We start from the raw sequence: 17,483 nt of genomic DNA on the forward strand, positions 1-17,483 counted from the left end.
TATATTTCATGACAGAATCTAAATAACATCTTATCTGTCCAAGTGAAAATCATGTCCATTACACTAGAATGGTTATGTACATCATCCTTCTAGTTTACATTGTTAGTGTGCTTTTACATCAAAGATGTCATTTTACCTTCCATCAGACATCCACGGATTTCTCATGCAGACTCTCTCTCCTCCTGCTCTGCCCTCGCTGCTCATTGTTTTACTACCAGGTACCATGAAATTGTAGCTATATTTCTTGAGCTGTTTTTCACAGGTTGAAGTAAAATATATTTATAACATGATTGAATTTTTCAGTGTAAAGGGTGTTTCTTCATTAAGAAAATCTTCTGAACTTGGAGCAGTAAGTGTATTGTTAGAAGCAAAGTTTCACTATAAAGGCTTTAAATGATGTCTTAAAGCTTTTTAAATGCTGTGTGTTGTCTCTGTTGCTCTGTAAATCACTAGCCTGTTAGAGGTCAAAAGATTATCCTTTAGAGAAAGGCTTCATTCTTCATGAAGCAAACCGATGAACCAAAGTTACATAAATAAGATGTCTGTCCTGAGAATTAGGTGGCAAAACACATCGCTGTCAAACAAAGCAGAGATGCTAATATGAAGATAGGGTCCATTGTTTTCCTGAGATGCTCATGGATAATAGCATTTTGCTTACTGTGGCAAGTTGAGGCTAGGGAATAATATATATTCACAGTGTTCTTGACTCTTTATCCAAAAAAAAAAAAAGAGTTGATGGCACATTACCCATTCCCAGTGGTGAGGTATATACAAGAAGGAAGTATTTCTCAGAGTCAATAAACTTCACTGTATTCATTCGAAATATCCTTGGCTTTTATGTTTGACCTTGGGATAAGTACATCATTCCAATAAGGGGATTAGAATATTATTACCTTTCTTATTCAAGACTTCAGTTGATCATAAGTTTATAGTAAAATTGCCAGTGTCCCTGCAGAAATGTGTGTATGTATACATAGATTTCAAGGAACTTAGTTGTGAAATATGACTCCCAAGTGTAAGGTATGTAGTGTTATCAATATGCTTCTGTGGTATCCCCTAATAAAATGGTGATAAATTAACCTCAAGCATGAAGCTTGGATCATTGACTATACAACAGCTTTGCCAATCAGCAACACTGTGATTTGGATTTAAGGATATGGAAGCATTACGTGTCTGCAATTTGTAATGAAGAATTCCAGATGCTTGTAAAAGTCCCTCTAAAACCCCAGAACAGGGATAAATGTAAATGTCTGACTCCTATGAGCATAAGCACATGAGTAGAAGGAACCCTTTCCTAAGCAAAACATTCAGCATTAATTTATATGTTCAGTCTTTTTTTTTCATCCGCTGGCGGCTTAATGCTGAAAGAAAGTTTTCCTTATCTGAGTTGATGGCTAACAGTCAAAGTTGTTCTCTTGTCTCTGTATCTTTCAGAGGCAGGGAAACTGATTTATAACAATACATGGATGCACTGAATTAGAAAAGACAGTTTCAGAGCAGTGACATGTTTTTCTTCCTACAGTGCACTCTCCACTGAGATCTGTCAAACAGGCTGCAGGAGAAATGTGCGTACTTGGAAAGGTTCTCCTGCGCACTCTCTCCTCTTCCTTCCCTTGCCCACTTGTCCTTTTGCTCCTCTGATTGCGAACAGAGAACTGCACTGCCAATCAGAGGGTGAAGGAGAAAGGGTGAAGGTCTTGATTCATGGTTTGAAAGGACACAGCAGCTGGTGAGCTGAAATCCCAGTTCCTGAATAGAACCGAGCCCATCCCTTTGGTGGCACAGACAGCTTTCACTGCTTTGCAGCTTAGCAATTGAAGACCTTATCCAAATTTCACCCCAAAGCTGGTATAAAAGTCTGTGAAGGCTTTGAAGTTAGACACAAACTTGCTTTTACTTTTGAAATTTCTAGGGAAGATTGGGTGAATTTTGTTGATACTTAGGTGTCCTAAACCATTTCCTTAACAAAATGACGGCTTGCATTGATAAATCTTACACCAGTTTTCCAGGCTAAGAGAAGCTCCCTTGAAAACTAGACCTTATGTATGAATTTTAATTATTTTATTTAATATTTCAGAGGTGGTACTTTAGCACACTAAACTGTGTATTCAATCTGATATGCAAATCTAGGACACTATCTCCTTCTTACCCAGTTGTAGGAAAGAGAGTTGTACCTAGCTAGAAACTATGGATGCTTCTACATAGAATAAGCACACCCCCCTCTGAGGCTTTGGATATTGAACACATTCCTACCACTGAAACATTTTTTCCTAGCTCTTGCTCTGTGTCCAGAATTCAAAAGAAAGTTTCTTCCATCCTTTCATAAACTTTCAAATCCCATGAGCAGTGTACACCTTTGTAGCCCTAACATTTTTGGTTTTGCTAAACAGAAATAACAAGGAAAAATTTTCTGTAAGATGGCCCAGTATGCATCTTTCTGTAACAAGCTGAATCCAAACTGAATGTAAACTGGCTGCTCCTTTCACAAAGGCCTTATGGAATATAGCTCAGGTGCAGAAAAAGCACATTTGCAATGTTGTACATGCATATACATAGACTTACATATGCAGAAATTTTGACAAGGACAAAATTTTTACATTCAGGATGGAATTTACCACAGACATTCAACTGACTGAATGAATAAACTCAACCTGTGCACCAAGAGATATAGGCACAAAAACATCAGGGAAAATAGCCCTTGAATCTGATCTGCCATTGAGTTCACATCCTTCCATAATTGTTTTGGAACCTGATGCTGTTGCTGGGGACTGCTAGAAAACAGTAATGGATTTTCTGGGGAAAATTTGGGATTAAGCATTTGAAAGCAAAGATTTTGACTTCTTCTGTTTTCCAACGACAAAATTTGAGTTCCTTTTAAAAAATGAAAAATGGCTTTCAAAACAATTGCAACTTCATTGGCTTCATTGTAACTTCCAAATATAACTATTAACCAAATTGATTTTAGTATAATGTTGATTATATATGTGTGCATGTGTATTCATGTACTCATATTTACATATTTGCAAAAAGGGTAAAGAAGGATTATCTTCTTTTTAGCCAATCTTTAAAATTGCAGAAGCAAAAACTTAGTGCAGTTTAGGTGACAAAGAGTGTGCAGTGTACAGAAATTAATATATAAGCATCTGTATCAGGAGTTTGTATTAGTAAAATTAAAATTATCAGAATTATCAGGCCCCTTGATATAATGGTTTTTATACAATGAAACAATTTATGTGTTGTGGTTATTATTATTATTATTATTATTATTATTATTATTATTATTATTATTATTATTATTATTATTGTTGTTGTTGTTGTTGTTGTTGTTGTTGTTGTTGTTGTTGTTGTTGACATTTGGGTTTGTTTTCCACAATAATAAATATAATGCAACATGAAATTTCACTGAGAAGTTGTGTCAACACAAAACAAAGAGGTAAGATCCTACTTACTAATTTATTGGAGAAAAAAATGCAACAATGTAACAATTGCCAATGCAATCTGTCCTAGCAATGCATTTTAAGTCCTACATTTTGTTTATATCTATTATAACTTTCTTATAAATGCTCTTTTTTCCCCCTAGAGTATAGAAGATCTTCAAATCCAGAAGTTTTCCACTCCTTGTATATTTTTCTCAGAGGGAATGATTGCTTTTTAATCTGCCATTCACCTCATCCACATAAGAGCAAAGTGGATTTTCAGGTTAGACACTTTTCTTTCGGATCAATAAGGATCATTGGAAAGGTGAGTTTGAAAATCAGAGTAAAAAATATATGTATGTGACTCCTGTGTAAATGAGTCCTTAAATATGTATGAAATAGAGAGATGTTTGAATCCCTCTTCACCACCACATCCCAAGTGGGCTCTTGGTGCAGCTTTGCAAGTGAAGTCACATTTTGTCAAGGAGATGTGCAGGGTGCTTTTATTTCAGGCAACTTATTCCTTGAGGTTAAATACATGCCTGTATGTAGAAAAATTGGGTCATGTTCTATTAGGTTTTGCAAAAATAAAGGTAGGCAAAAAGTGGACTTTGTAAAAGGCCATGGAAGTGCCAATGTGAGGCTGTGAGTCCCTGGGCAGGCATGAACTGTCATGGGGGTTAGTTTTGAATTAATAGCGATCATGTTTCTTGGAATTGTCCTGGAGTTTGAATGATAGATTTTTACAACACTAAAGGTTTATAAATGATAGACAGGAACCTCTTTTTAAATTTTAGAAGGAATCAATTATTATAATTGAGGTACAAAGACTGAGCTGGTATTTAAATAACAGGGTTTTCTCCAGTGGGTCAGTCCAAAGACAAACAGCAGGCTGGCCATGAAGGCTTCGGGCTGTTTGAGGGTTTTTTGTCTCTAAGCAATATAAGGTTTATGAAACAACTGCACATTGTCATTTTTAACCATTATGTGGACTAAAGAAATGGGAACTGGCTTCTGCTGCTAAGTATCAAATGTCCCTCATTTCTTCTGATCATTTATAATTTTTTGATTCTGTCAGATTTTGAGTAATCTCAGCATTAAGGTTATTTCCACATTGTGGTGTTTGTTTCCATTTGGATCTTAACTTGCTCTAATTAAAACTTGTGTCTAGATTTTCCATTGCTCTTAAATCCAGTGATTCGGGACTATTTTAATGATATATACTTTTTTAAAAAGCTGACCTATCAAGGCTGGTTTTTTTAATGACAATATGTTTGTTCTCACATTTTCTGAACGAAATTAACTCCTTACAAAACATTTAAGCCATGGTATTTCTGTCAGTATATTAACCTTATGACTTTACTCATCCTTTCTAAGGACCTGAAATGTCTCCCACTAGAAAGACAGATTTTATTCATGTGTACACATATGTATACATATATGCACATACAGACACATCAAATGTAAGATGAATCTTGATGCATTCTACAGATAATTTATATGCCCCAGCAGACCCTGGTACAAGAAATATGACATTGTTCACATGTCCTATTAGATTGCACCTCCAAGTCATGTGGATTCTTTAATCTTTTGAAGAATTTCATACAGTTCTCAAAATACATTTAGACTGGATAAACTTTCTTTCCCCTTCACCTTCCCCTTCCCTTTCCATTTCCTTTTCCTTTTCCCTTGCTTTTCTCAGAAAGCAAAGCTTTCAGTCAAAATATTTTCTTGACCTGTGGGCTCTTCCTAAGTGTTTCACTGCTCAAATCCTGGTCTTTCCTGCTTAAAACCTTTGTAAGTTGGATGGGAGTTAATGAGCCTCACCTGTCCTGGCTCCCAGCATATGGGCCTTGCATCAGCAGAACTGCCCTGCTCCTGTGTGCAAGGCCATGGAATTTGACATCCCTTTCTCAGTATCTTTGTTATGTCTTGTGTGTTTTGTTTTGTTTTGTTCTGTGGACTATATCTGCCTGTAAACTGGCCCTGAAAAAGGAACTGAATTCAGAACACCAAATTCTCTGTGTAGCTATATAGACACAACAGCACTGCAGTTGCCCATTCTTTCTTCACTTCCCATGAAACATGGTGCCAAAATCTGAGTTTTAGACTTGATAAAGTCCTACATGGAAATCACCTATTTTTACAAAGGATCTACTCCTTCTACTAAAACAAAAAGAATTAAAGGGAGAAAGCTCCAAGTGTGGCACACACTTTAAATGAATATAGTTCCGTTGGCACAGTCAAGAATGTGCTTAATTTTAGAAAGACATATGTGTGGGCAAATAAATGTATATCCACACATATATAAATTTATGGCTCAGAAAACATGTCGCAATGAGCAGTAGAGAAACAGCAAAAGCAATTTCTCTGATAAAACAAAAAATAACATAAGGCATCTAGATCAAATATATGTATTTTTCTTAGGGATTTTCCATTCAAGGTGGATGTTGATACTTAACTTTGTAGGTATTCTCTGTTACTGCTCACAGCACTTGTGTACCATAACAAACCTAAAAGTCACATAATAGGTTGTCATTCACTGATGTAATTAAGCAAATGATATTGTGTAAAGGAATGGTCTGAATTTTTTGTACTTAAATGGATATGGGAAAATTCACACTGAATGGAAAGAAAAGTCTAATTCATTGTGAAAGATATTCTTCTTAGGGCCTTTTTAACCACAAACACTAAAACAAACAAATTTAATCCCATTTCTATATCAGTTTGATTAGTAACAGAAACGGATATTTTAAAAATATTCTTCTGTGATTGTTTGATGGTAACTAAGTCCATCAGGCTTCTCAGTATCAAGCTGATGAAGCTGAAAGAACTGACTCAACCATCAGTTCTGGGAGCTATCTCAGATCATACCCACTTGCATTTATAGCAGACAGCATTCAGAAGCAAGACCCCATCCAGAACCAGACTTAGGACTGAGGGAAGATTTTAGGGCTGCATGTTTGCAGGCTTCAATTTTTTCATAAATTCCTTACTATTGTAATAAATGGCAAAAATACTGAGAGAGCAATTTTGCATAATAACACACGGTCAAACACGTGGTAAGGTAGACGTACCAACTGTGAGCCTGAGAACTGAAAACTGCTATAAAGCAGTAGTTTCTTCAGTTTTCAACAAAAAATAACTGATTGGGGGAATTTTTGTTGGGAAGAATAGGACAAAGATAACATAATAGGACTTATCCGTTAGCAAAGCCAGGCTGGCTTTTATTGGACTCATGTAAATTTATATTTATGTAATTCCTTTAGTTCAAGACCGAATTTTTTTTTTTTTTTCTTTTAGGGTAGTCATGATTCTTGCTTTAAATGTGCAGTGTGGGCATTTGATTGGAAGTACATCAGGCTTTCGTGATAAAATGATTCAATTTTGCAAACTGATTTTACAGTAGGCTAGTTGCCCTACAAAATTCCAAGGATGAGATGTCAGAGAAGAGCTCCTTCCCTCTCCATTCTCTCTCTCTCACTATTTGTGTATTTGTACAGTGATAAACCTAACAACCTCCAGGGCTCTCATCTCCATGAGAATCATTTCACAATTCTTCCATTGTGGAATATCTACTAAAAAAGAAGTAGCCCTTTCGCTGTTGTGTTTTTGAAGCACCATAAATTAAACTCAGTGACAGAGATCAGGGCTAGCAATTTTTGAAGGGAAATGTCTCTGAACTGTCCTCAGTTCATCAACATGTGAATCAGTAGACTATGGCTCACCATCAGCTGATGACAGAGGTCAGACTGTTTGGTCTCTTTTCCATGGTAACTCTTACATAGGTTCAGGGTTTCTTTTCTTTTTTATTTCTGTAAAAAGATATATTCTTTCAGGCATGTTATTGCTGCTACAGTGCCAATATTTCTTCTGTCTTTCAAGGAAATTAATTTATAAAAAATGGATACTTGTTCAGTTAAGCTTTTATATGGCAAAAGAGAAATTGAATCTGGCCCACATCAGTAGTTATACAGTGGAAAACATTTTATCTCCTTCTTTTAATCCTGTCAAAAGAAGACACCTTGCCTGCTCCCTGGTAGAATTTGGCCCAGTAGCAGATATTTGGGGAGGTGGATTTCAGAGACATTCAGGTACTCAGGTGTTCAGATATTCTGTTAATATATACAATCCAGGGAAACCAGAAACACAGTACCTCCTTCTGCAGCCTCCAGGTATTTCATTTTACTCCCTGTAACTGAAGAGATGAGGTTTTACATCCAAAGTCAGACCAAAGTCAAAGAATGGGACTCACCTCCAGTGAGATCCCTAATGGCACAAGGAAGTCAAATCATCCCAAGCCATCAGGCACTAATAAACTGCAATGATGTTTAAGGAGCTCCTCTGAGAATAATGTCCTCTCAAGTACTAGGCAGGGATCATAACCTTGCTGGATAAGTACGAGATCAACTGTTCTTGTGCTTGAATGCTGCTTGACCCAGGAGGACATCAGAGCAGAACTTAGTTAAGAGGATATATAAACTAAAACTTCCAAAGCTATACTCTTAAAATGTTATTGGCTGCAGGCATCCATATGATCTAGGAGCCACCTTTAAATTTCATCAGGTGATGAAATGCATATCAGTGCATGCACTTTGGCTGAAATTATAATTCATCAGTGCCTGTAAATATCTGAGTCAACAGATTCCACCCTTCTCGTGCTCAGATCAACAAAAACTTTGGAGTTTATCTTCATTAGTTGTAAATGAAAGCTGGTGTTAGAGCCATCTTAGGAAAAGATTCTTTGACATTTCTAAATGAGCCAAGGTGATCCCTAATGAAAAATAATAACTGGTTAAGATAAAGGTTTGCACAGCTGAAAAAGAAAGCACCCAGGTTTAATTTTCAAACAGGCCTGAGGAAATACATGCTGATGGCTTATATAGCATGTATGGCAGGTTGCACATTACTTAACTGGTTTAAAATCAGTACAAATGTGTTGTCTAAAGTGATCATAAACCAAAGTTAACAACAAACCCCCTCAAATGTGTCAAAAACACTGAGGTTTTCTTAATACATGCTTCTACAATTATCACTTGGTTTCACAGCTTTTAGAATTCAAGTGAAAAATTTTGAGGGATTTTTATTGTTAAGTCTTGAACCATTTCTTTATTAAGGAACTAGAAAAAATAATATTTGAACTATGTTATAGAAGACATAAAAATATATTTTAAAAAATCAGTGCTAAAACAACACAGTTTTGCTGGAAGTTGCTGGATTGCTTTTAGCAACAATACTAACCTAACCCTAACCCTAACCCTAACTCTAACCCTAACCCTAATCTTTGTAGTGGAGCTAAACTTGTGTAGCACCTAATTCTGATAATAATACAGCAAATCCACTTAGACTCTACAATTTATTTTACCAATTTTCATTTTTTATGTATTTATTGAACTCCTTTAATGGAAATTCTCCATATGTCATACTGGGTGTGTTTAATTTATTCTGCATTTCCTTTGTAGCTTCATTTTGTGATAGAAGTCTACAAAAAGTCTAAACATAACAGGAGACCAAAATCTTAAAACCATGGATGTCCTAGGGAAAAGCACCCATGAACAACAAATATAAATACCTGAAAACTGTAAAGGCAGGTTTTCAAGATACATTTCTAGATTTTTTACTGCATTTATTTCTCAAAAAAAATTCTATATACATAAATAAATATAAATAAAAATAAATAAATAAATAAATAAATAAATAAATAAATAAATAAATAAATAAAATTTATTTATTATATATATAAAAACCACAATTTATTTCAAGGAAAAGTCCACACAGCTATATTTGAAAAGCAAATATTTCAGTTTATGCTTAGTTCCAATCACCACAGTATTACTATTTATTGGTGTAGTGAATTTATGGAAAACAAATGCCAGCTGCCTCATTACATCATACTGAAGTGTTCCAAGATCTGATGTTTTGGACCATAGAATAGAGGGAAAAATTTGGGTGTACCCATATTTTTGCAGCCTGGTGAGAGAATGCATTCCAGTAAGTTAAGGTTATTTTGGAAGTCTTACATATTTATTTCAATTGATGTTCAATTGAAATAAAAACCATTCTGATAGAGGAAAACTTTATTCAAATGGTTCCAGGAAAGCACATATTTTTGCTATGTTTTCTATACACTTTATATCTTTTTGCTGGCCATAGAGTGTTAAACTTTATAGTGTGAAAGGAGCAGAGCTCTTTCATTTGAACTAACGGGCTCCTAATGAATTTTGTGAATGCTAGTATGTACACAGTACATTTCATACAGTTGATACATAATGCTCTACTTCTAAAATGGGTCTGTGTAAATTAACTTTGAAGGGTGTACATGCTGGTCTTTCACCCAGTAATTGCATGATGTGAACCCCCAGAGCAGCTGATTTCAGAGTTCACCCTGGCTGATTCTTGCTGGTGGAAATTTGCCACAACGATTACATCATCTTCCAACAAGCCACATGTGCACGACAACAGTCAGCAAACAATTACTTAAAACCCTATAATATAATTTGTAATTTGACATAATAGCCTTTTCTTTCAGGGTTCGTATTTCCATGACAAAGCCTGGGGAATTGGGGCACTTCTGCAAACAGGCAAAGGCTCTGGACATCATCAGTGGGGGAGATGGCCTTGTCCCTCCTCTCCTCAGTGCTCCAAGCTTGCACAATGTCTGTACTGCCTGGAACTTGGGATTAAATCTGTGACAGTCATCATTTTGGAAAACTTTTTAAAATGCTCCCATTTATTTCTTTTTCGCTCTGAGCGAAGCCAATGCCCATCTTATGTTTTCTCTAACAAGACAGCAAGGGGGGAGGAAAATAAACCTCTAGTCATGATTTATGGAAACAATAACACTTCCTTGAGTTTTAAAAACATCTGAAAGCAAATGTCATGCCCCTGCCTCCCCTCCAGCTCTCTGTGATGTTTTCCATTCTCCTGTGTTACAAAGACTAGTAAAGGCTGAGTCTCAGGAACGATGTGTTTTGGTAAAAGTATTTCTGCTTTAATCTAATATTCTCTAGCAAGGTCACAAGTCACTAGCTATGCAACATTTGAAAACTACAAAATTATTGCAGATTCAGGCCTTGAAGCTCTTCTGTTTTCGTTGTTCATAGACAGAAATCCTTGATGTATATACAGGAGATAGACTGGTTTAAGTTCTCCCCCTTTTCCTCCCTCCTTGCTGCTTTTAGACGTGATTTATTTGAAAAATGTGTGACTTTTCTAATCATCCGTTTATGGGGTAAGGGTTTTTTGTAGCAATAAAAGGATTTAAGGCTAGCGAGGAGGAATTATGCAGCTTCTATTGTAAGGAAATGTAAAATAATTGCAGTTTTATGTGGAGTGAGGACTCTTAGAGGAATGTGAAGTCTTTATCTGCAGATGTGAGTTAACATTTTGTTTAGACTGTGGCTGCCAGAGGAAGATGTGAATAAACAGAAGGTCCTACTTTCCATAAAAGGCAAAAAATTTTACTTTTTAGTCTTGTTTCCAAATTAACTCAAAGGTGGGAAACGTACTTTTTCTGCATATCTTTAAGGAAAAAAATAATTTTTCAGAATTTAGCAAGTGGTTGGAAATATAGAAGGGCAATAGTGATGTTATTACACACAATACTACTGAATCACAGAAAAAGATTACAGACTACTTACACATTACCACAGATCCATAGAATGTGATTTTCAGGAATTAAGCAACCGAAGGGAAAAGAGAAACTACTATGAATATTGAAAGTGTATCACCAGTGCTGTCTGCAAGGCTGTTGATTTTAGGCTGTTTGTAGCTATTATCTCAATTTGCTCTTCCTTGCCTGAGTGTTCCCCTGTGTGACTTGTTTTCACAGCCCCCTGCCCAGATTCAGAGGCAGAGGAGCCCATAGGTTCAAATGAATGATAATGAGCATTGTCAGAGAGGCAGGCAAATTGAGTCCTTGCTCTGGCTGCCTGGCCAAGAGCTGCAGGAGCTAATTGTGTCAATGGTAATGAGACCAAGCAGGCAGCAGATGCTCACGTGCCTTTACAATCCAAATCCCACCAACAAATTCCTCCCACAGAAACTTTGAGGGATGTCTTGGCACCCTGGAGATGGTGATAGACCCAATCTCAGCCACATGCCACCTGCTAGAGCCATTGTTTAAATAAAGAAGGAGGGAAAAAAGTGCCTATTATGATAACAAAGTTGTTTGCTGTCTCTTGCAATGACTTTACGGCACTAGTTTTACCACACTGCAGCAATTGAACAAATAAAAAAAAAGGAATATCTGATTTTTTATAGAAATATTTTCACTGATCACTGTTAATCACTTACTTGGGAAGCCAGATGTTCAGTATATGTTAAATATTCTGCTGAAAAACCGTGCTTGCCTTTTTCCCATTACAGCTCCCACTGTGTCTGCTTCCTCCAGCAGGTTTAATTTTCACATATTTTCCCATTACACTGGAGCAGGGAGCATGTTTTCCTCTTTTTTTTTCCCAGAAAAGTCAAGAAGAAAAAAATGCAGATACCCATGTGGAGTACTGTATAAATATTTATTGTAAAATAAAATAGACAACATATTTGTTCCTTATTCACAAAGCAGGCTGGGTGGTGGATTGTGCCTGGGGTTTTGAAGAGAGAAAGGCAATTATGGGTTCTTTAAAGACAATAGTTTTTAATGCAAGCTTGCTAAATTCTGCAGTAGAGAGAGGTTTAGATCCTTCCAGGAAATATTTGCCCAATACTAGCTGTTTCCAGGGAAATCTGATGAAATCTCCTTTCTTGCCACAAAACTTTGCGTCCACCTTTTCAGTCCTGTGGCGCTCACGCTCTTCAAGACATTTTTAACTGACTCTGATGCTGTTCAAAATCTTTCTGGGCATTGGGCTGGTTCCCTGTCAGCCTTGGCATTAAAATCATAAAATCATTAAGGTTGGAAAGGGCCTCTAAGACCATCAAGTCCAACTATCAACCTAAAGCTGGCAGATCCACCAGTACCATATCTACAAACAGCACAAAAGCATCTAGAAAACTCTGGAGCTACCTCTGGCTCCAGGATGGCTGAACATGGCTGAACTCCGGCTGTGCTAAATATGATTGACTCCTTTCCTTCTTGAGAGACCTTGATGTCTCCTTGGAACATTTTAGTCAGTAGCAGCTGCTGGAGGTAGGTACATGAGTGGATCTGGATCATTGGTCTTAGGCTGTCAGTGGAAGACTGAACAGATGCTTTTTCTGGTAAAAAGACACTTGAAACACCAATTACACTCCTTTTTTAAACTCCCAGGGGTAATGGAGGATGTTACAGCTCCATGAAAAGCTTGGATTGAGCCAGTTATTTGACAGACTAGGTATTGCAGCCCTGACTAAATTCACATCTACACCAAACTTCAGATCTTTTATTTCACAGAAACTCCACTCCTTCAAAGAAAATTATCTGAAATGCAGCTGCTTCTTTCTGCTCTTTATAAAGAGTGGCCTTGAAAGTATCATCACATCCTAGATAGTGTGTTGCAGGGAACAAGAGCAGCACATTTGTGAGAGCAGAGTAGCAGCAGTTTAAGACACAGAAAGCCTTTCAAATTTGTTCATATAAAGTATTTCAAATTCCAGAGCATGTGGTGTATGAGTTTGCTAACATCTGGAATAAAACCAGATGTTGGAAAACCAATGCCAGGACGCCACCTTGTAGAACTGATTACGTTACCTCAGGCTGAGAGCACACATGCTGCTGGTGCTTTCCCTGTGGGGAAAAAAGAGGAAAAGCTTTTCCATGGGGAAAAGAGAGATCTTGACTCTGTGCCTACAGTGGTGACCACCTCAGCCCCATGTGGCTGCACCACTGAGGCACAGGAGATGGTGAAAAAACACCTCTGTTCCTTGCTTTGCATGAACCAAAGGTTTTGGCCACTGTTCTCTGAAGCATCTGGCTCTCTGCATTTTATGTATTTCAGTTGCAGGGATAATAAGAAATCAAATATGATGCCTTAGGAAATGGGAAGTTATATCTGTTGTACACAACAGGAGCTGCAGCTTGGTTAGGAAGTGGAACAGGGCCACACAACATCACTTTTGTTGGCTTGGGTGCAGTGGGAAAGAGATGTGTTACAGTCCTGACTGGTGCCTTTACTCCCAAACATACAGAATGCTCAAACTCTCTTTTGGCTCTAGCACATGTATTGTTCTTAAAAGGCAGTTTTAGGTAAACATCTATCAATTAGAGACATTTTACTTCATACTTTACAAGGCAATAACTAAACAAAATGACAAATGCATTAAAATGATCAAACAATGGAATTTCCATTGTATACTCGGCTATATTAACTAATACTAAAAAAAATTCAAAAGCATCTGCTGATATATTGCAGGCATTTGTTTACAATAGAGATTTAGTAAACTGTAAGATTTATGCATATTTCTTTCTTTTCACTTGGCAAATCTTTGGGAGATAAAAATTTTATTGGTGCAGAAAGAGACTGAATCTCTAGGTGCTTACCATGCATGGAACACAAATGGGTTTAACCCACTATTTTTATACACAATGCTACACTGCAAAACTGCCTTGGAAATTTACTCATGTAGCAGAAAACATGATCCCCTGCCCTTTGCTAGGATGATTGATGATAATGTAAAACCTAATTTTAAACTCACATTTCAAAAAGTTTCTTTCCCATCAGCAGGTGTATAGAATATGGTGGTTTGATGTATTTTAATGACCCATCACATCTTTTTTTAAGCAAGTTGAAAAAGTGAAAATTATAGGTGAGGGCTCTGAACTAAACTTCTCTGTTTACTGCTTCTTCTGAGTCTTGGATTTTGTTCCAGGGCTTTGACTGTCTCTTTGTTGGGTCAGGAAAATACTTTTTCCTGGTACAGCTATTACCTTTACCTAAAATCTTCTGGATGTCTGTGAGGTGACAGAATGGCCTTTGAGACAGCTTGTGGAGGACACTGCACAGTAGGGGCAGCATTCTGGTGGGAACAGATACTGTTAAAACACATTATCTTCAGCAGGAAGTAAGTAAGGCAGTAAGGCTTAGGTATAATCTATATAGTCAAGATACAGATTTTGTGGAGGTCAGGATTGATAACATTACATGAACTTTTTGCTTTTCTGATTTTTCTGCTAGAATCCCTTACCCAGTTTTTGACTGGTTTTTTATAGGAACTAGGTAACTGACGTCTGAGACATGTTGTTTAATATTCCACAGATCAAACACATGTGCTCTGCCTGAGATATTTGGTTTTAACTAAGAAGACTGTGATCCAGAGGCCACATTTTTGATAGTTCAATGGTCTTTTCCACCTTTAATATCTCTTAAAGTAAGTCAGCCTCTGATGTTCCTCAGTTCTGAAAAAAAATATCAGGTATAAGAGTAACTGATGAGATAGTAAATTGGACAAATGCAGCATTATTTTGTGATGAGTTCTGTTACATGGTTGTCTATGCAAATCAATGGAATGAAATGTCATCTTCCTTCCACCCAGTCCAAAGAACAGCATCACATCTATCTTTGATCAGCTTTTTGGGCCCAAGAGTGAGTGTAAAATGGCAACACTCATTTGCCTACAAGAATACCCCTCACTCAGTCTGGACTCAGCCTGCAACGGATGGAAGTAATACTTTTACTTAGGGAAACAGGTTTGTTGAAGAGGGATGGAGGAAGAGAGAGGGAGAAAGGAAGAAAGAAGCAAAGGGAGAGAAGCAAAGGGAGAGAAGCAAGAGGGAGAGATGAAGCTCCTCAGTTTTGTTGTTCATTGTGATGGAAATGTCTTTTAAAATACACTACTGACTTAGGAATACTTGTCTTTCACATTCATTGCACAGGTGTCAAATCAAATTTTATCTTGCAATGTCTTGTGCACTGGAGCATAGCTCTTGTGACATTTTATAACATAATGCAACATAAGGTAATAAATCATACACAAGTGAATAAAATCTCATTTTGTGTATGTGTCTTGAGGACGGGAATGAACCAAATGGCACAGTGCTAATTTTACTGTGCTTCTGTCATTGTTAGGAAAATGGATTTTTTCTCTCCTGTCCTTGCTGAGGGACTATTTATCAAAATTCTTCAAAGTAAAATTATTTTTCACCTAATTTTTGCATATATATTTTGCATCTAGGGGCTCATAAAATTTTAGAAGAAAGTATAAGTTTAAGAGCTCAGTAAAACTCCTCACAGTAACAAGACAGACTTTAAAGTGTATCGACCACAGAAATACACCTTCTTTCAGCTAAGTGAAAAATAATTAATCTGTTGTGCAGCTGTGGCTTCTGAAGCAGGACTGCAGGCAAATGAAAGTGCAATTTTGAGTCAGTTTGTTTTTCTTGAGTACATCAGTTGAGAAATGGAGTGCAACTTTTGGGAAGAGGCTTGTGGTGAATAGGTCTTTTAGGTGGGGATAACTGAGATCAGTCTCCAGGAGGCCAGCAGCACTCTGGTCATGTGCCTGGGAGCACTCACAATGCCACGCTCACTAGGAGCATCTGCTGCCTGCACGTGGGACTCTCTCTTTCCTTTGTCAGGGAAGTCTGCCATGTCAAAGGTGCACTGGAGTTTAAGACACTTTCAGACAAAACTCTTTCACTGGATGTTGGAGATGGCGACCTTGGGAGTGCTCTGATTGCTCCTGAGCACCCTAGAGAAGCATCACTTCCAGAAGGGCTAGACGCTCCAATATTGCTTCATCTGAGCAAACAATCTGAAGATATGATCTTTCCCACTTGCAGCTTATCAAATGAAAAAAAAAAAAAAAAAAGAAAAATGAGATTTTTCCTTTGGTTCAGAATTTAGGTAAGGACTATTGTGACAATGACATTTTATCATAAGTGCCGGTGGTCAGTTGCAAGACAGTGTGGACTTAAGTGATAATATGGCATGTAATATGATAAATTTGTAAAATAAAAAATAATTTCCAAATTCAAAAAGGGAGAAAAAGAAAAGAGGTACTGTAATTCCTGTTGGGAGGTATCCTGCTCTCTATTATTATACAGAGTGTGTCTCTGAGAAAGACCAATGTGACAAAGTGGAATTACTACTTGGAAAGTGATAAAAATTGCATAAAGCAAGCTCTGCATATCTAAGTCTACTAAACAGCTCCTTGGAAGAACATGTAATCACTTAAAAATACACATAATAGTTTTAAAGCAGTGGAATTATTTTTACTATGAATTATTCATCTTCTGTACTCATCATGTAAAGGGGTGGTGACTTCTTTTATCAACAAAATACTTTTTATTGACTCTAAGAACAGCATTTAATTGAACCTCTTTCCCCAATTATCGTCAGAAAAGAGTTTACATTTGTACTTTGGAAAAATGTTTTAGGAAGATTTATCAAAGCTGCAAAAAAAGCTGTCCATGAACTAATGGAATTATACTATCTTTGAATTCTCTCCACCAGAACTTAGAATGGTCACTAATTCCTTTCTTTGCTCTTTTGGTGTTTGCAAAGGGGTTCACTAAAGCCTGAATTGATATAATTATTGGCTTGGATTGTTAGAGATTTAGGCCAGATGGCTATGGGTTTCTAAAGTCCCAGTTGCTTGTGTTAGCTTTTCTAGTTTGCCTATAGGGTTTTGGGGATCAGCAATTTGAAAGGGCTGCAAACTTGTAAAACAGTATTATTCATGGGGGCAGAATGTTCATCAGCGTGACCCAGTACTAAATACATTCATTATGGGCATTTCTATTCTGCACAATTTGCCACACGGTGCTAGTTTGTGGAAGAAAAAAAAAGAGACAATGGCTTATAAAATGCTTTTGAATGCTTAAAAAGAAGGAGAGTTCACACTGAGCCTCCTCTGCTTTCTTTTTCAGCAAAAACCTTCCTAGTGACTTTGGCTGAGCTCTGCTGAGAGCAAGTAAATTGGGCAAATAAGAGATTTACTCTTTACATTTTTGGGATATGCCGTGGGGGGGACCGTAAGAGAGGGAGAAGAGCAATAAAAGAGTGATGGTATCCTTATGGAAAACGCTAAAAATCAAATGGACAATGTTAGCAGAAAAACAAAGAGAAACATAGCAAGCCTGTGGATAAAATGGTAAAAGCCTATGTAAAAAGGAAGTAGAAGTCACATAAATAGATACATTTGAAGTGA

Source organism: Zonotrichia albicollis, chromosome 5, assembly GCF_047830755.1.
Source record: "Zonotrichia albicollis isolate bZonAlb1 chromosome 5, bZonAlb1.hap1, whole genome shotgun sequence".
In the NCBI taxonomy this organism is placed as follows: domain Eukaryota; kingdom Metazoa; phylum Chordata; class Aves; order Passeriformes; family Passerellidae; genus Zonotrichia; species Zonotrichia albicollis.